The sequence below is a fragment of the Eptesicus fuscus genome, chromosome 7, assembly GCF_027574615.1.
Source record: "Eptesicus fuscus isolate TK198812 chromosome 7, DD_ASM_mEF_20220401, whole genome shotgun sequence".
NCBI classification, from domain to species: domain Eukaryota; kingdom Metazoa; phylum Chordata; class Mammalia; order Chiroptera; family Vespertilionidae; genus Eptesicus; species Eptesicus fuscus.
This window is the reverse complement of record NC_072479.1, coordinates 85,020,221-85,037,892: the sequence shown is the minus strand read 5'-3', so window position 1 is coordinate 85,037,892 and position 17,672 is coordinate 85,020,221.

Below are 17,672 nucleotides of genomic sequence, written 5' to 3'. Positions count from 1 at the left end.
ATACACATACAACACTTAGAAGAAGAAAACTGAGGGAAACAACTAAAAAAGCAGTCACTCACATTAAGTCTCAATAAACATGTGCTCATGAAAACAAAATTTAAATCAGTGCATCCACACTTAATTTAATCAATGAGATAATTTTAGGCAATCAACTTCAGCTAATAGAACAAATAGACCATATTTACTTTTACAATATGTGTGAGATAAAATTTACACAAGTTGATTCTGCAATGTTTGATAAAGCTAGAATAATTGTTATGCAATCAGTAGGTTACATAAAAAGTTTGCTTATGGATAACACAAAAGGCAAATAGTATGCACAGGAGAGAAATAATGGATTTTCAAGAAAGAGATCATTATAACTTACACAAACTCTTCCAATCAGTAGGGGGGAAATGAATAGTTGATATTTCTTCACTAAAATTAGAATTACCTTGATACTCAGGATGAGACATGTTCAGAAAGGAAAAGGAAAGTCAATCTCATTTATAAAAATTATTGCAACATCCCAAATCAATGCCAAACCAAATCAGTATATATAAAACTAATATAGAAGACCAAATTGAGTTTATTTTCTCATTGAAAGAAAAATTATTAAATGTAACTTTCTATAAAGAGAAGATTAAAAATGGAAAGAATTTGCATATATAAAAATGGAAAATACATTTACTATAATTCAACCACTTTTCATGATAAAAATAATCTTTAGCAAATGTGCTAGGATCTATATCAGTGATTTTCAACCTTTTTCCTTCTCACAGCACATACAGACTAATTACTAAAATTTCAAAATACACCTATATAAAAATTGCCAATCTGACAAAAATAGATATAATTTTGATTCATTCACATTGGAAGGCTATTGTGTTGGCTGTTATCATTTTTTTGACAATCTAAAGGAGAGGAGGCCAGTGACCCTGAGTAAATAGATATTGCATGTTTAAAAAATTCTTGCAACATGCCAATGTGGATGCTGAGACACACTGGTTGAAAATCTCTGATCTATATAAACATCATTGTTTTTTGAGGGGAAGTTTTTTTTACTATTTTATTTTAAATTCAATTTATTGAGGTGACATTGGTTAATAAAATTATATAAGTTTCAAGTGGACATTTCTATGATACATGATCTGTGTGTGGCATTGTGTGCCCACCACCCAAGTCAAATAATCTTCTATCACCATAAACTTGGCCCCCTATATCCTTTATTAACCCCCATCCCTGTTGTCTACGTCTATGAATTTCAGTTTTATATCCTACATACGAGTGAAATCATATGGCTATTAGCTTTTTCTGACTGACTTATTTCATTTAGTATAATATTCTCAGTGTCCATCTATGTTATCCCAAAGGGCAATATTTAATCTTGTCTTATGGCTGAGTAGTGTTCTGTTATACATATTTCTTTATCCAATCATCTATAAAAGGACATTTTCATTGTTTTCATGTATTGGCCACAGTGAGCAATGTAGTAAATGGCAACATCATTCTTAACTTCAAGATATTAGCAATCTTTGAAAAAATCCTGAAGCCAAAGTGATTTATTTATTTATTTTTAAATCTTTATTGTTGAAAGTATTACATATATCACTTTTCCCCCCATTCACCCCTTCTAGCCCACCCCCAACCCTGCCACAAGCAGGACATGTATACATTTTTCACAAGAAATAGGTTGTTCCTTCTCTGATCAAGGGTGTGTGTGTGTGTGTGTGTGTGTGTGTGTGTGTGTGTGTAATTGTATATATTGAGAAATGATCACCACAATAAGTCTAGTTGACATCCAGTTTTATGGATTCGAAGAGAAACATCCTATCTAATAAAAAAGTAACATGCAAATTGACTGTAACTCCGCTACACACAAACCATGCCCACCAGCCAATCAGGAGCGAGTATGCAAATTAAACCAACCATGATGGCTGCGGCCATGGAGAGAGCAGGAGGGAGGCTTGAGTTTCCCTGGCAATGGAGGAAGCCAAGCTTTCCGCCTGCCCTGGCCAGCCCAGGCCTCCACTCAAGGCTACAAAGTTTCAATTATAGAAGATAAATAAATCCCAGATACCAGGACCTCCACTTGGGTTGCCAGGGGATGTGGCCAGCCTGCAAACCACCACAGGCCCTTCGCCCAGGCTGCCCCACGACCCCAGGGAACCCCTACCCTGATCCAGGACACCCTTCAGGGCAAACCAGTCAGCCCCCACCCATGCACCAGGACTTTATCCTATCTAATACTATCTAATAAAAGAATAATATGCAAATTGACCATCACTCCAACACACAAGATGGCTGCCCCACTGTGGTCAAAAATGACTGCTCCCATGTGGACACAAGATGGCTGCCACAAGATGGCCAACAGGAGAGGGCAGTTGGGAGGGAACAGGTCTGCAAGGGAGGGCAGTTATGGGCAATGAGGCCAGCAGGGGAGGGCAGTTGGGAGGGACCAGACCTGCAAGGGAGGACAGTTGGGGGTGATCAAGCCTGCAGGGGATGGCAGTTAGGGGTGACAAGGCCAGCAGAGGAGGGAAGTTGGGGGCAACCAGGCCTGCAGGGAAGGGCAGTTGGGGGAGGCAGGCCTGCAGGGGAGGGCATTTAGGGGCAATAAGGCTGGCAGGGGAGCAGTTAGGCATCAATCAGGCTGGCAGGGGAGTGGTTAGGGGGTGATCAGGCTGGCAGGCAGAAGCGATTAGGGGCAATCAGGAAGGCAGGCAGGTGAGCAGTTGGGAGCCAGCAGTCCTGGATTGTGAGAGGGATGTCCAATTGCCCTTGTAGGCCCGATTCTACCTGGGGGTCCCAGATTGGAAAGGGTGCAGACTGGGCTGAGGGACACCCCCCACCCCCTGTGCACGAATTTCATGCACCGGGCCTCTAGTATTGAATTAAAAATGGACCTTACTCATATAAAGAAATACCATGTACAAACAAATTCTAATTTACTTCTCAGTGGTAAGCATATACTCACTCTGTCATGATGGAACATCTATTGAGGATTTGCTGAACATTAGTGATGCTCCGGTGATGCATGAAATTGCAAAAGTACATGACATATAGATTTCAGAAAACATACTTTCTCATAAATGCAATAAAACCAACAAAAATGAATGTACGTAGAAACAATAATTTGACTACAAAAATACATGTATGGGTCTCATATGTGCATATTTATCTGACCTCTTGAAACTACAAGGGAAAGAAAATTGTATTTTCCAAAGGCCTGGTTTCAAATCATTTGAGTTCCCCCCACCTCAATGAACTATTTAGAAATTACTTTTCTTAAGTGAGAATACCACCAAGGCCTAATCAACTGGCCTTCTTGGCAAATATGATACAATCTAACTTACATGGCTGAGAATGTGTTAAGCCCTTCCTGTGTTGCTACCATCAAGGGAGGAGGTAACAAGACCACAGTGTAACTTTGTCATGAGAAACAGTCCTCCGGGGAAGGATGGTCACGTCAAGTTGTGACACTAAAACTTCGTGGTCAGAAGTGTTTACTGGATAGTTGACAAGAAATAAAAGCATAAAATGCATGGTTTTGAAAAATTAAACTATTGTAATTTGACTTTTCTATAAATGTATTTAATCTAATAAGGACATGCCAAAAAGACAAATTCTAAAATTCATATGAGCAATAAAATAAATAAAATGAACTGGAAGAAATAGAGCTGAGTCTGGATATGCATGGGCATACCAAATCAGAAGTGACAAGTTGAGCAATATAACAGCAAATAATCTGCAAACATACTTTAACAAATATGTATTTAGAATCTATTTATTCACAACCTAACATATTTATTCAGAACATTCAGCAAGGTATAAGGTACTGGGTAGAGCATGTACAGTGTCAACTAGAACATTGCAACAGGATGAACACATGACAGAGATCCCATAAATCTTGAATGTATGCTTTGATGGAACAGGAAGTAGAACAGGTCAGCATCTTGGCAACTAATATTGTTTGGCATAATTTCCTGAGCTAGGAGTGGAGAAATTTCTTGGCCCCATCTCAGTTGAAACTTCCCATAATTCTAAAAATAAGTAATTCTATTGAGATGTAATTTCTTTCACAAAGAAATGTTTTTATTACATTAACTTAGCCCATGCTAGACGACTTCATTTTTGTTTGTTTAATATCACTCTATTCTATATAATAAAAGGCTAATATGCAAATCGACCAAACAGCAGAAAAACCAGTTGCTATGATGCACAGTGACCACTAGGGAGCAGATGCTCAATGAAGGAGCTGCCCCCTGGTGGTCAGTGCACTCCCACAGGAAGAATGCCACTCAGCCAGAAGCGGGACAGCACTAAGGATGTTGTGGGAAGCGGGCCTAAGCTGGCAGTAGGACATCTCCCAAGGGCTCCTGGACTATGAGAGGGTGCAGGCTGGGCTGAGTGGGACACCCCCCCCCCCCCCGGCCCAAGTGCATGAATTTCACACACTGGGCCTCTAGTATCATATAATGGAACAGAAGAAAAATTTTCCCCTATGATATTATCTTAGAATTTATAAATAAACAGTCATATAAATAATAAATCTTGAGAGAAACCAAGATGGCGGCATAGGTTAAACACCTAACCTGCAGCCGGGCACAACAATTTCAAAAATACAACTAGAGGTCAGAACGGACATCGTCCAGAACCACAGGAAAGTTGGTGGACTGAAATGCCCACAGCTGGGGGGAAGGAGAAGGCTACGGGGACAGTCGGGGAAGCCGTAAAAGCCTGAGGTATGGAGAAACGGGCGGAGACACGAGCACACGCGCCTGCGGGGAGGATGGAACCGGAGAGGAGGGGGCGGCTGATGACCTGGCCGGAGTTCACTGGCAGGAAGGAGATAAAGGCTCCGGAGTGCGCTCAGCGCTGGCTCCGATTGCACTGAACCCCATTCCGGGCGAAACCCTGGGAAACTCACTCACTTTCGCAACTCCGCCGCCCCCGCAGGCTGCCCGGCCCGGGACGCTGGGGACGCCACCGCAGCGGCGGCGCCCGGAGCCCGGCGGCCTCCTAGCACCCGTCCCCGCCGCGCAGGCCCCGCGCACCTGGTGCCGCGGGCCGCGCGCCCCGCACACCGGACGGAGGCCCGGGCGCCCTCTCCGTGCACCTCCCGGCGGCGCTAGACTTCAGTAGAGTTGACTGAATTCAAGGGATTAAGAAGTATAAATTGGGGGGACGCCGCGGCGGCGACGTCCGGAACACGGCGATGGCGGTGCCTGGAGCTCGGCGGCCGCCCAGCGCCCGTCCCAGCCGCGCGGCCCTCGCGCGCCGGTTTCCGCGGGACGCGCGCACCGAGCACCAGACGGAGGCCCGGGCGCCCTTTCCGTGCACCTCCCGGCGGCGCTAGACTTCAGTAGAGTTGACTGAAATGAAGGGATTAAGAAGTACAAATTGAGAAGTTTGAAAAAGATGGCGGCGGAGGTTAAAGGCTGTTCTGTTGCCTCGCACCCAGCGAAATCGGAGGGGATGAGGTGTGGAGGTGCGTGGGTCTGGCTGGTGGCGGGGGAAAGGGGCTTTTGTTCCAAACCTAAGGGAGATTAGCTCTCCATCACCCTGAAATCCATCTTCTGGCGAACCCCGGGAGACCCAGATGCCTGCGGGGAGAGGCGGGACTCTTGCAGAGGTGCGCCCAGCAATCAGTGTTTGCTGCGCTGGAGTGCGAAACGAGGGGTCTTAGATACATGGAAGGCAGAAGGACCAGACTCACAGCCATCGAGGCTCGCCGCACCATGGCCTGTTGGCGCCCTGAGACCCCGCCCCGCCCTGGGACCCGCCCCGCACGTTTTGAAGACCTGCCCCGCAAGTCTTGCAGGCACACCTGCGCCCCAAGCAACGGCTTATACATGTGGGTGGCCTGCCCTCTGGCAGCGGACCAGATGATCTGCTGTTCTAGTCAGACTGCTCCAGGGCCACTCAGACAGGAGGAAGAAACTACAGTTTTTGCTATAATCCTTGCTGAGTGCCTAAGGCAGTAGCTGATCTACACCCCATTGGAGACCCAGAAACGAGGGCATCTAGTGGTCTGTGGGAGATGACACCAGATTTCAACCACGTGCATAAGGGACACATTCAACGGGAATATTCAGTGAGCGCCAAAGCTTTGCTGCACCAAGACCCGGCCCATAAACGTGTCTCCTGCACAGCAACTCTTCCTTTATAGACAAAGAGAGCCCCCCCAGTGACACCAACAACAATCAAGACTTAACTATACAAAGGAGGACCAAGATGGAGGCATAGGGCGGAAGCCTGATTGTTGCCTACCACAACAACTTTGAGACTACGACAAGAGAGCAGAGCAGACACCATCCAAGACCACCATAGGGCTGGCTGAGTAGATGCTCTACAACTAGAATAAAAGAGGGGTATGTGGGATGATGCTGATGCCGGTGACCCAAAGACCACACTTTAAGAACTACGGCTCAGGCGACACAAAAGAACTATGGCTCAGGCGATACAACAGCGGCCTGGAACGTGCTCGGCGCAGTTCCCCCGGCGGTCTCCGGCTGAGGGGACGGCTCCACTGGCAGCCAAGCACGGACAGACGAGCCCCTATGAGACATGGGGTGGGAGACTCCGCGCTTGCTGACCTCTGAGTCCGTCAAGAATCTCAACGCCCCGGAAGCGGCCAGGTGCGCATGCTCGGTGACCGGCCACCGATGCAGACCCAAGGGCCGACGCAGCGACGCCAGACTGGCCCACCGCCATGCACCGGGTGCACCGGAGCTTCGCCGAGTCGCCGCCCGATGAGTTCTGCAGAAGCCATACTGGAGCTCTGGAAGGATGGCCAGGGGAATTGCTGAGGGGGGATTGACCGGCAGGAATTGGGATCGGGAAGACGGGGCCCCGCTGAGACCCGGGTGCGGGCGGGGTTGCGCGCCTCTGGGCTCGGGTGTGGTCACACGCCTCTGGGTATAAGTGAGGCCTCACGTCCCTGGGTCTAGGTGAGGCCACATGCCCCTGGGTCCAGGTGAGGCCGGACTCCGGGTCCAGGTGAGGCCAAGTGACCCTGGACCCGGATGACGCTGGATCCCGTGCCCGGGCGAGGCCAAGCGCCCCTGGGTCTGGGAGAGCCCACACACCCCTGGGTCCAGGCGAGACCATGTGTCCATGGATCCGGGTGAGGCCGCGTGCACCTAGGCCCGGGTGAGCCCAAGTGGCCCTGGGTCTGGGTGAGACCATGTGTCCCTGGATCCGGGTGAGGCCCGGGTGAGCCCAAGTGGCCCTGGGTCTGGGAGAGGCCAAGCGTCCCTGGGTCCGGGAGAGACCATGTGTCCCTGGATCCAGGTGAGGCCTTGTGCAACTAAGCCCGGGTGAGGCCACGTGCCCCTAGGTCTGGGAGAGGCCAAGCGTCCCTGGGTACGGGTGAAGCCAGATCCTGGATCCGGGTGAGGCCGTGCGCCCCTGGATCCATCCGGGTGAGGCTGGGTCCCAGGCCCGGGTGAGACCACGCGCCCCTTGGGTATGGGTGAGGCCACGTGCCCCTTAGTCCGGGTGACGCCGTGCCCCTGGGTTCGGCCGAGACCAAACCAGAGGGAGTCGGACCTCCATTACCACCATTTGTCCACCATCCAGAGCTGAGGGGTCAGTGCTGACATGTACACATAAGGAACTACTGGACATCGAAACTGGGTCTCAAAAGAACTGTTGGTCCAGGGGGAAGCTCGCTACAGATTGATTCATTTGCCTGTCAGCATAACTATTATTGCTCGTCTCACATTCAGTTCTTATTAGTATATATCTAGTGACATATGATCTCGCTCATCTAGGGGAAATTATGAACAACATAGACTGAGGAACAAGAACAGAACCAGAAGCAAGGAGGCATCGATCGGACTATCGGGCCTCAGAGGGAGGATAGGGGAGGGTAGGGGGAGGGTGGGGGGGAGGGGGAGAGTTCAACCAAAGGACCTGTATGCATGCATATAAGCCTATCCAACGGTTAAGTTCAACAGGGGATTGGGGCCTGCGTGGGGAGAGGGGTGGGAGGGGAATGGGGGGATGAGGACAAATATGTGACACCTTAATCAATAAAGAAATTAAAAAATAAATAAATAAAAAATAAAAAAATAAATAAATAAATAAATAACCAAAAAAAATAAAATAATAAATCTTTTCAAAATTCCTCTTAAGTAAATGTCATTTGTGACGTACAAATCAGATGACTTCAAATTTTTATTAGCATCATGGTGTGTTTTTAATTACTTATTTTCTTGCATTATTTTCATTTATAATTTGGTGGGGGTTTTTTGGAATTTGATTGAAAAATGTATCCTTAACTAAAGATCTTGAGGCATTTTGGTATGTTTTCTATTAAACTTGTGAGGATTTTTTTTCATACTTAGATCTTTGATAGTCATTATATTTCCACAGAGTAATGACTTTTTCCATCACCTTTATTGAATGACCATTCTTTTCTCAGGATCTGTAATGCCATCTCTATTGCCACATATTTATTATTCAATATATCTGTAGACATTGTTTTCTGAAAAAAATTCTATTCAGTTCCTTGAACAAGTATATTATCACTTAGGAAAAATTATTTGTGTTGCCTTTTCTGTTCTTCTGTGTCATTAAATTACAGGTTTAAGGACCCCATATTTTTACCACACATTTTTATACTTCTCAGAATACAACAAGTAATGAGTAATGCATTGTTCACAGGGCAATTATAAGTGGCACTTAAAGAATAAGATAAAAAAATGACAAGAGTTCTTTCTCCTCATGGCTGAATAATAATCCATGGCATACATTTAAATATACCACATCTTCTTTCTCCATTCATTTGTTAACAGACCCTTATGCTGTCTTTATATGTTAGCTATTGTGAATAATACTGTAATGAACATGGGAGTATCTTCATTTTATTTGTATATAAATTCAAAAATGGGATTGCTGTATGAAGTGATAGCTCTATTTTTAAGTTGTTTTTTTAAAAATATATTTTATTGATTTTTCACAGAGTGGAAGGGATAGGGATAGAGAGTTAGAAACATCGATGAGAGAGAAACATCGATCAGCTGCCTTCTGCACACCCCCTACTGGGGATGTGCCCACAACCAAGGTACATGCCCTTGACCGGAATCGAACTGGGAGCTTTCAGTCCACAGGCCGATGCTCTATCTACTGAGCCAAACCGGTTTCAGCTATTTTTATATTTTTGAGGAATCTCCATACTGGTTTCCATAATGGCTGTACTAGTTTACATTCCCACCAACTGTGCACAAGGGTTCCCCTTTTTTCCACATCCTCACAAGCATTTGTTATCTCTTGTATTGTTGTGATGTGATATCTTATTATGGTTTTGATTTGTATTCCCTGATGATTAGTGATATTGAGCCCTTTGCATGAACCTTTTTCCATTTGTATACCTTTGGTAAAATGTCTATTTGGGTCCTTTCCCCATTTTTTTTTTTTTTTTTTTTTTTTTTTTATTTTATTTTTTTTTAAATTTCTTTATTGATTAAGGTGTCACATATTTGTCCTCATCCCCCCATTCCCATCCCACCCCTCTCCCCACGCATGCCCCAATCCCCTGTTGAACTTAACCGTTGGATAGGCTTATATGCATGCATACAGGTCCTTTGGTTGAACTCTCCCCCTCCCCCCACCCTCTCCCTACCCTCCCCTATCCTCCCTCTGAGGCCCGATAGTCCGATCGATGCCTCCTTGATTCTGGTTCTGTTCTTGTTCCTCAGTCTATGTTGTTCATCATTTCCTCTAGATGAATGAGATCAAATGTCACTAGATATATACTAATAAGAACTGAATGTGAGACGAGCAATAATATTTATGCTGACAGGCAAATGAATCAATCTGTAGCGAGCTTCCCCCTGGACCAACAGTTCTTTTGAGACCCAATTTCGATGTCCAGTAGTTCCTTATGTGTACATGTCAGCACTGACCCCTCAGCTCTGGATGGTGGACAAATGGTGGTAATGGAGGTCCGACTCCCTCTGGTTTGGTCTCGGCCGAACCCAGGGGCACGGCGTCACCTGGACTAAGGGGCACGTGGCCTCACCCATACCCAAGGGGCGCGTGGTCTCACCCGGGTCTGGGACCCAGCCTCACCCGGATGGATCCAGGGGCGCACGGCCTCACCCGGACCCAGGATCTGGCTTCACCCGTACCCAGGGACGCTTGGCCTCTCCCAGACCCAGGGGCACGTGGCCTCACCCGGGCTTAGTTGCACAAGGCCTCACCTGGATCCAGGGACACATGGTCTCACCCAGACCCAGGAACGTTTGGCCACTCCCAGACCCAGGGCCACTTGGGCTCACCCGGGCCTAGGTGCACGAGGCCTCATCCGGATCCAGGGACGCATGGTCTCACCCGGACCCAGGGACGCTTGGCCTCTCCCAGACCCAGGGCCACTTGGGCTCACCCGGGCCTAGGTGCACGAGGCCTCACCCGGATCCTGGGACACATGGTCTCACCCGGACCCAGGGATGCTTGGCCTCCCCCAGACCCAGGGCCACTTGGGCTCACCCGGGCCTAGGTGCACGAGGCCTCACCCGGATCCAGGGACATATGGTCTCACCCGGACCCAGGGACGCTTGGCCTCTCCCAGACCCAGGGCCACTTGGGCTCACCCGGGCCTAGGTGCACGAGGCCTCACCCGGATCCAGGGACACATGGTCTCACCCGGACCCAGGGACGCTTGGCCTCTCCCCGACCCAGGGCCACTTGGGCTCACCCGGGCCTAGGTGCACGAGGCCTCACCCGGATCCAGGGACACATGGTCTCACCCGGACCCAGGGACGCTTGGCCTCTCCCCGACCCAGGGCCACTTGGGCTCACCCGGGCCTAGGTGCACGAGGCCTCACCCGGATCCAGGGACACATGGTCTCACCCGGACCCAGGGATGCTTGGCCTCTCCCAGACCCAGGGCCACTTGGGCTCACCCGGGCCTAGGTGCACGAGGCCTCACCCGGATCCTGGGACACATGGTCTCACCCGGACCCAGGGACGCTTGGCCTCTCCCAGACCCAGGGCCACTAGGGCTCACCCGGGCCTAGGTGCACGAGGCCTCACCCGGATCCAGGGACACATGGTCTCACCCGGACCCAGGAACGCTTGGCCTCTCCCAGACCCAGGGCCACTTGGGCTCACCCGGGCCTAGGTGCACGAGGCCTCACCCGGATCCAGGGACACATGGTCTCACCCGGACCCAGGGACGCTTGGCCTCTCCCAGACCCAGGGCCACTTGGGCTCACCCGGGCCTAGGTGCACGAGGCCTCACCCAGATCCAGGGACACATGGTCTCACCCGGACCCAGGGACGCTTGGCCTCTCCCAGACCCAGGGCCACTTGGGCTCACCCGGGCCTAGGTGCACGAGGCCTCACCCGGATCCAGGGACACATGGTCTCACCCGGACCCAGGGACGCTTGGCCTCTCCCAGACCCAGGGCCACTTGGGCTCACCCGGGCCTAGGTGCACGAGGCCTCACCCGGATCCAGGGACACATGGTCTCACCCGGACCCAGGGACGCTTGGCCTCTCCCAGACCCAGGGCCACTTGGGCTCACCCGGGCCTAGGTGCACGAGGCCTCACCCGGATCCAGGGACACATGGTCTCACCCGGACCCAGGGACGCTTGGCCTCTCCCAGACCCAGGGCCACTTGGGCTCACCCGGGCCTAGGTGCACGAGGCCTCACCCGGATCCAGGGACACATGGTCTCACCCGGACCCAGGGACGCTTGGCCTCTCCCAGCCCCAGGGCCACTTGGGCTCACCCGGGCCTAGGTGGACGAGGCCTCACCCGGATCCAGGGACACATGGTCTCACCCGGACCCAGGGACGCTTGGCCTCTCCCCAACCCAGGGCCATTTGGGCTCACCCGGGCCTAGGTGCACGAGGCCTCACCCGGATCCAGGGACACATGGTCTCACCCGGACCCAGGGACGCTTGGCCTCTCCCCGACCCAGGGCCACTTGGGCTCACCCGGGCCTAGGTGCACGAGGCCTCACCCGGATCCTGGGACACATGGTCTCACCCGGACCCAGGGACGCTTGGCCTCTCCCAGACCCAGGGCCACTTGGGCTCACCCGGGCCTAGGTGCACGAGGCCTCACCCGGATCCAGGGACACATGGTCTCACCCGGACCCAGGGACGCTTGGCCTCTCCCAGACCCAGGGCCACTTGGGCTCACCCGGGCCTAGGTGTACGAGGCCTCACCCGGATCCAGGGACACATGGTCTCACCCGGACCCAGGGACGCTTGGCCTCTCCCAGACCCAGGGCCACTTGGGCTCACCCGGGCCTAGGTGCACGCGGCCTCACCCGGATCCAGGGACACATGGTCTCGCCTGGACCCAGGGGTGTGTGGGCTCTCCCTGACCCAGGGGCGCTTGGCCTCGCCCGGGCACGGGATCCAGCGTCATCCGGGTCCAGGGGCACTTGGCCTCACCCGGACCCGGAGTCCGGCCTCACCTGGACCCAGGGGCATGTGGCCTCACCTAGACCCAGGGACGTGAGGCCTCACTTATACCCAGAGGCGTGTGACCACACCCGAGCCCAGAGGCGCGCAACCCCGCCCGCACCCGGGTCTCAGTGGGGCCCCGTCTTCCCGATCCCAATTCCTGCCGGTCAATCCCCCCTCAGCAATTCCCTTGGCCATCCTTCCGGGGCTCCAGTATGGCTGCTGCAGAACTCGTCGGGCGGCGGCTCGGCGAGGCTCCAGTGCACCCGGTGCATGGCGGTGGGCCAGTCTGGCGTCGCTGTGTCGGCCCTTGGGTCTGCATCGGTGGCCGGTCGCCGAGCATGCGCACCTGGCCGCTTCCGGGGCGTTGAGATTCTTGACGGACTCAGAAGTCAGCAAGCGCGGAGTCTCTCACCCCATGTCTCATAGGGGCTCGTCTGTCCGTGCTTGGCTGCCAGTGGAGCCGTCCCCTCAGCCGGAGACCGCCGGGGGAACTGCGCCGAGCACGTTCCAGGCCGCTGTTGTATCGCCTGAGCCATAGTTCTTTTGTGTCGCCTGAGCTGTAGTTCTTAAAGTGTGGTCTTTGGGTCACCGGCATCAGCATCATCCCACATCCCCCTCTTTTATTCTAGTTGTAGAGCATCTACTCAGCCAGCCCTATGGTGGTCTTGGATGGTGTCTGCTCTGCTCTCTTGTCGTAGTCTCAAAGTTGTTGTGGTAGGCAACAATCAGGCTTCCGCCCTATGCCTCCATCTTGGTCCTCCTTTGTATAGTTAAGTCTTGATTGGTGTTGGTGTCACTGGGGGGGCTCTCTTTGTCTATAAAGGAAGAGTTGCTGTGCAGGAGATACGTTTATGGGCCGGGTCTTGGTGCAGCAAAGCTTTGGCGCTCACTGAATATTCCCGTTGAATGTGTCCCTTATGCACGTGGTTGAAATCTGGTGTCATCTCCCACAGACCACTAGATGCCCTCGTTTCTGGGTCTCCAATGGGGTGTAGATCAGCTACTGCCTTAGGCACTCAGCAAGGATTACAGCAAAAACTGTAGTTTCTTCCTCCTGTCTGAGTGGCCCTGGAGCAGTCCGACTAGAACAGCAGATCATCTGGTCCGCTGCCAGAGGGCAGTCCACCCACATGCATAAGCCGTTGCTTGGGGCGCAGGTGTGCCTGCAAGACTTTCGGGGCAGGTCTTCAAGACGTGCGGGGCGGGTCCCAGGGCGGGGCGGGGTCTCAGGGCGCCAACAGGCCATGGTGTGGCGAGCCTCGATGGCTGTGAGTCTGGTCCTTCTGCCTTCCATGTATCTAAGTCCCCTCGTTCCGCACTCCAGCGCAGCAAACACTGATTGCTGGGCGCACCTCTGCAAGAGTCCCGCCTCTCCCCGCAGGCATCTGGGTCTCCCGGGGTTCGCCAGAAGATGGGTTTCAGGGTGATGGAGAGCTAATCTCCCTTAGGTTTGGAACAAAAGCCCCTTTCCCCTGCCACCAGCCAGACCCACGCACCTCCACACCTCATCCCCTCCGATTTCGCTGGGTGCGAGGCAACAGAACAGCCTTTAACCTCCGCCGCCATCTTTTTCAAACTTCTCAATTTGTACTTCTTAATCCCTTCATTTCAGTCAACTTTACTGAAGTCTAGCGCCGCCGGGAGGTGCACGGAAAGGGCGCCCGGGCCTCCGTCCGGTGCGCGGTGCGCGCGTCCCGCGGAACCAGGCGTGTGAGGGCCGCGCGGCTGGGACGGGCGCTGGGCGGCCGCCGAGCTCCAGGCACCGCCATCGCCGTGTTCCGGACGTCGCCGCCGCGGCGTCCCCCCAATTTATACTTCTTAATCCCTTGAATTAAGTCAACTCTACTGAAGTCTAGCGCCGCCGGGAGGTGCACGGAGAGGGCGCCCGGGCCTCCGTCTGGTGTGCGGGGCACGCGGCCCGCGGCACCAGGTGCGCGGGGGCTGCGCGGCGGGGACGGGTGCTGGGAGGCCGCCGGGCTCCGGGCGCCGCCGCTGCGGCGGCGTCCCCAGCGTCCCGGGCCGGGCGGCCTGCGGGGGCGGCGGAGTTGCGAAAGTGAGTGAGTTTCCCAGGGTTTCGCCCGGAATGGGGTTCAGTGCAATCGGAGCCGGTGCTCAGCGCACTCCGGAGCCTTTATCTCCTTCCTGCCAGTGAACTCCGGCCAGGTCTTCAGCCGCCCCCTCCTCTCCGGTTCCATCCTCCCCGCAGGCACGTGTGCTCGTGTCTCCGCCCGTTTCTCCATACCTCAGGCTTTTACGGCTTCCCCGACTGTCCCCGTGGCCTTCTCCTTCCCCCCAGCTGTGGGCATTTCAGTCCGCCAGCTCTCCTGTGGTTCTGGACGATGTCCGTTCTGACCTCTAGTTGTATTTTTGAAATTGTTGTGCCCGGCTGCAGGTTAGGTGTTTAACCTATGCCGCCATCTTGGTTTCTCCCCTTTCCCCATTTTTAATAGGATTATTTGTTTTTATGCTATTAGGTTGTATGAGTTCCTTGTATGTTTTGGATATTAACTCCTTATCATGTATGTGATCTGCAAATATTTTCTCTAATTTGATAGGTTTCCTTTACATTTTGTAGATGACTACCTTTGGTGAACAGAACATTTATTTTTTTACATCTAATTTTTAAAAACATTTTATTGAATTTATAGAGGTGGCATCCTATCTAATAAAAGAGTAATATGCAAATTGACCATCACTCCAACACACACAAGATGGCTGCCCCCATGTGAACACAAGATGGCTACCACAAGATAGCCAGCAGGGGAGGAAAGTTGGGAGGGACCAGGCCTGCAATGGAGGGCAGTTGGGGGCGATCAAGCCTGCCGGGAAGGGCAGTTAGGGGTGACCAGGCCTGCAGGGAGAGCAGTTGGGGGTGACCAGGCCTGCAGGGGAGGGCAGTTAGCGGCAATCAGGCTGGCAGGGGAACAGTTAGGCATCAATCAGGCTGGCAGGCAGAAGCGGTTAGGGGCAATCAGGAAGGCAGGCAGGCAAGCAGTTGGGAGCCAGCAGTCCTGGATTGTCAGAGGGTTGTCCGACTGCCCATTTAGGCCCAATCCCTGGGATCAGGCCTAAATGGGCAGTTGGACATCCCTTGAGGGGTCCCAGATTGGAAAGGGTGCAGGTTGGGCTGAGGGACACCCCCCTTGTGCACGAATTTTGTACACTGGGCCTCTAGTTGAGTAATAAAAGTATATATGTTTCAAGTGTACAATTCTGTAATACATCATCTGTATATTTTATTAAAATAACATGTATGGATCTTGAGAATATCATGTTAAGTGAAATAAATCAGACAGAAAAATTCAAGAACCATATGATTTCACCCATATGTGGAATATAAAACTGAAAGCAACAAATGAACAAACAAGACAAAAAAACAAAAGCTCATAGATACAGACAACAGAATGGTGGTTACCAGAATGAAAGGAGAGTGGAGGGATAGTGAAGAGTAGAGAGGGTCAGGTGTATGGTGATGAAAGGAGATTTGATTTCGGGTGGTGGGCACACAATGCAATATACAGATGAGGTATCATAGAATAGTACTCTTGAAACCTATGTAATTTTACTAATGAATATTACCTCACTAAATTTAATAAAATTGAAAAAAAAAATCAAGGAAGTCAATGGATACAAGATCAACATGTAAACCTCAATTGTATTTCTTTTTTAAAATATATTTTTATTGTTGGTAGTATTACAGGCATCTCCCATTCCACCCCTTATCTTCCTCCTCCTTGCCCCTACCCCCTCCTCAGGCTCTCAATACCCTATTGCTCATGTCCATGGGTTATGCATATCTATCTATATAAAACCCTAATATGCAAATCAATCGAACGGTGGAACGACTGGTGGAATGACTGGTTGCTATGACGCGCACTAACTACCTGGGGGCAGACGCTCAACACAGGAGTGTCCCCAGCCCGCAGACCCCAACCAGTGGTGGCGGTGGGGGTGGGGGGGCAGGGACAGCAAGCAGGCAGCACCAGTCCAACCAAGGTGGGTACGAGCAAGAGCCCCCTGATCATCCCGCTGGTTGCCCCACAGATCGGCCCTGATCACTGGTCAGGCCTAGGGACCCTACCCATGCACAAATTTTGTGCACCGGGCCTCTAGTAAGTATATAAGTTCTTTGGTTTATCTCTTCTCGTCCCTCCCCAATCCCACATCGAGGTATGTCAGTCTGTTCCATGCCTCCAAGCTTTGGGTCTTATTTTGTTGGTCAATTCATTTTGTTCATTGGATTCCACAAATAAGTGAGATCATGTTATATTTGTCTTTCTCAGATTGGCTTATTTCATTTAGCATGATATTTTTCAGGTCCATCCATGCTGTCCCAAAGCTCATGTGTTTTTCTGTTTGAAGCAGCAAAAATTACTAAATGTTTTAAAAAAATAAGTCATTTACAAAATTGTGACTGTAAAATACCTATATTTCTGTAAGACTTTAATATAGGAAAATTAAAAATATAGTAGAGATGTTAAAGGAAACTTAATACATAGAAGGATAAAGCATGGTATTAGTTGGAAGAGTCAATATTGTAAAATGACTAATCTTTATAAATTAAAGTTTAAATGCAGTCCCAAATATAATTGCAAGTGTTTTTTAAATGTTTTTATTAATGTGTGATTTACAAAGCATAAAATTCATCCATTCAGAGAGTATATATCAGTGATTTTTTGCATATTGCCAGAACTTGCAACTGTCACCATGATCAAAATTTAGAAAATGTTCAGCCCCCCAAACAGTATGCCAATTTGCAGTCATTTCTTTTTTAAAAAATATATTTTATTGATTTTTTCACAGAGAGTAAGGGAGAGGGATAGAGAGTTAGAAACATCGATGAGAGAGAAACATTGATCAGCTGCCTCCTGCAAACCTCCTACTGGGGATGTGCCCGCAAACCAAGGTACATGCCTTCGTCCGGAATCAAACCTGGGACCCTTCAGTCCACAGGCCGATGCTCTATCTACTGAGCCAAACCAGTTAGGGCTGCAGTCATTTCTTATTCCCACCTCTCTTCAACTCTTGGCAACCACTGATCCACTTTGTGCCTCTGTGGGTTTGCCTCACAATGTGATCTTTTAGAAAGGTTGAATGCCACAAATATAATGCTGAACAAAAAAAAAGTCAGAAACTAAAAGTAATGATACCTGTACATTTGAATGTGTATATCATTCTCTAATAATTGTTAAGGAATTTTTCAGTATTAGAATAAATAACATAATTCATTTTAAGAGTTATGCAAAAAAAAGAGTTA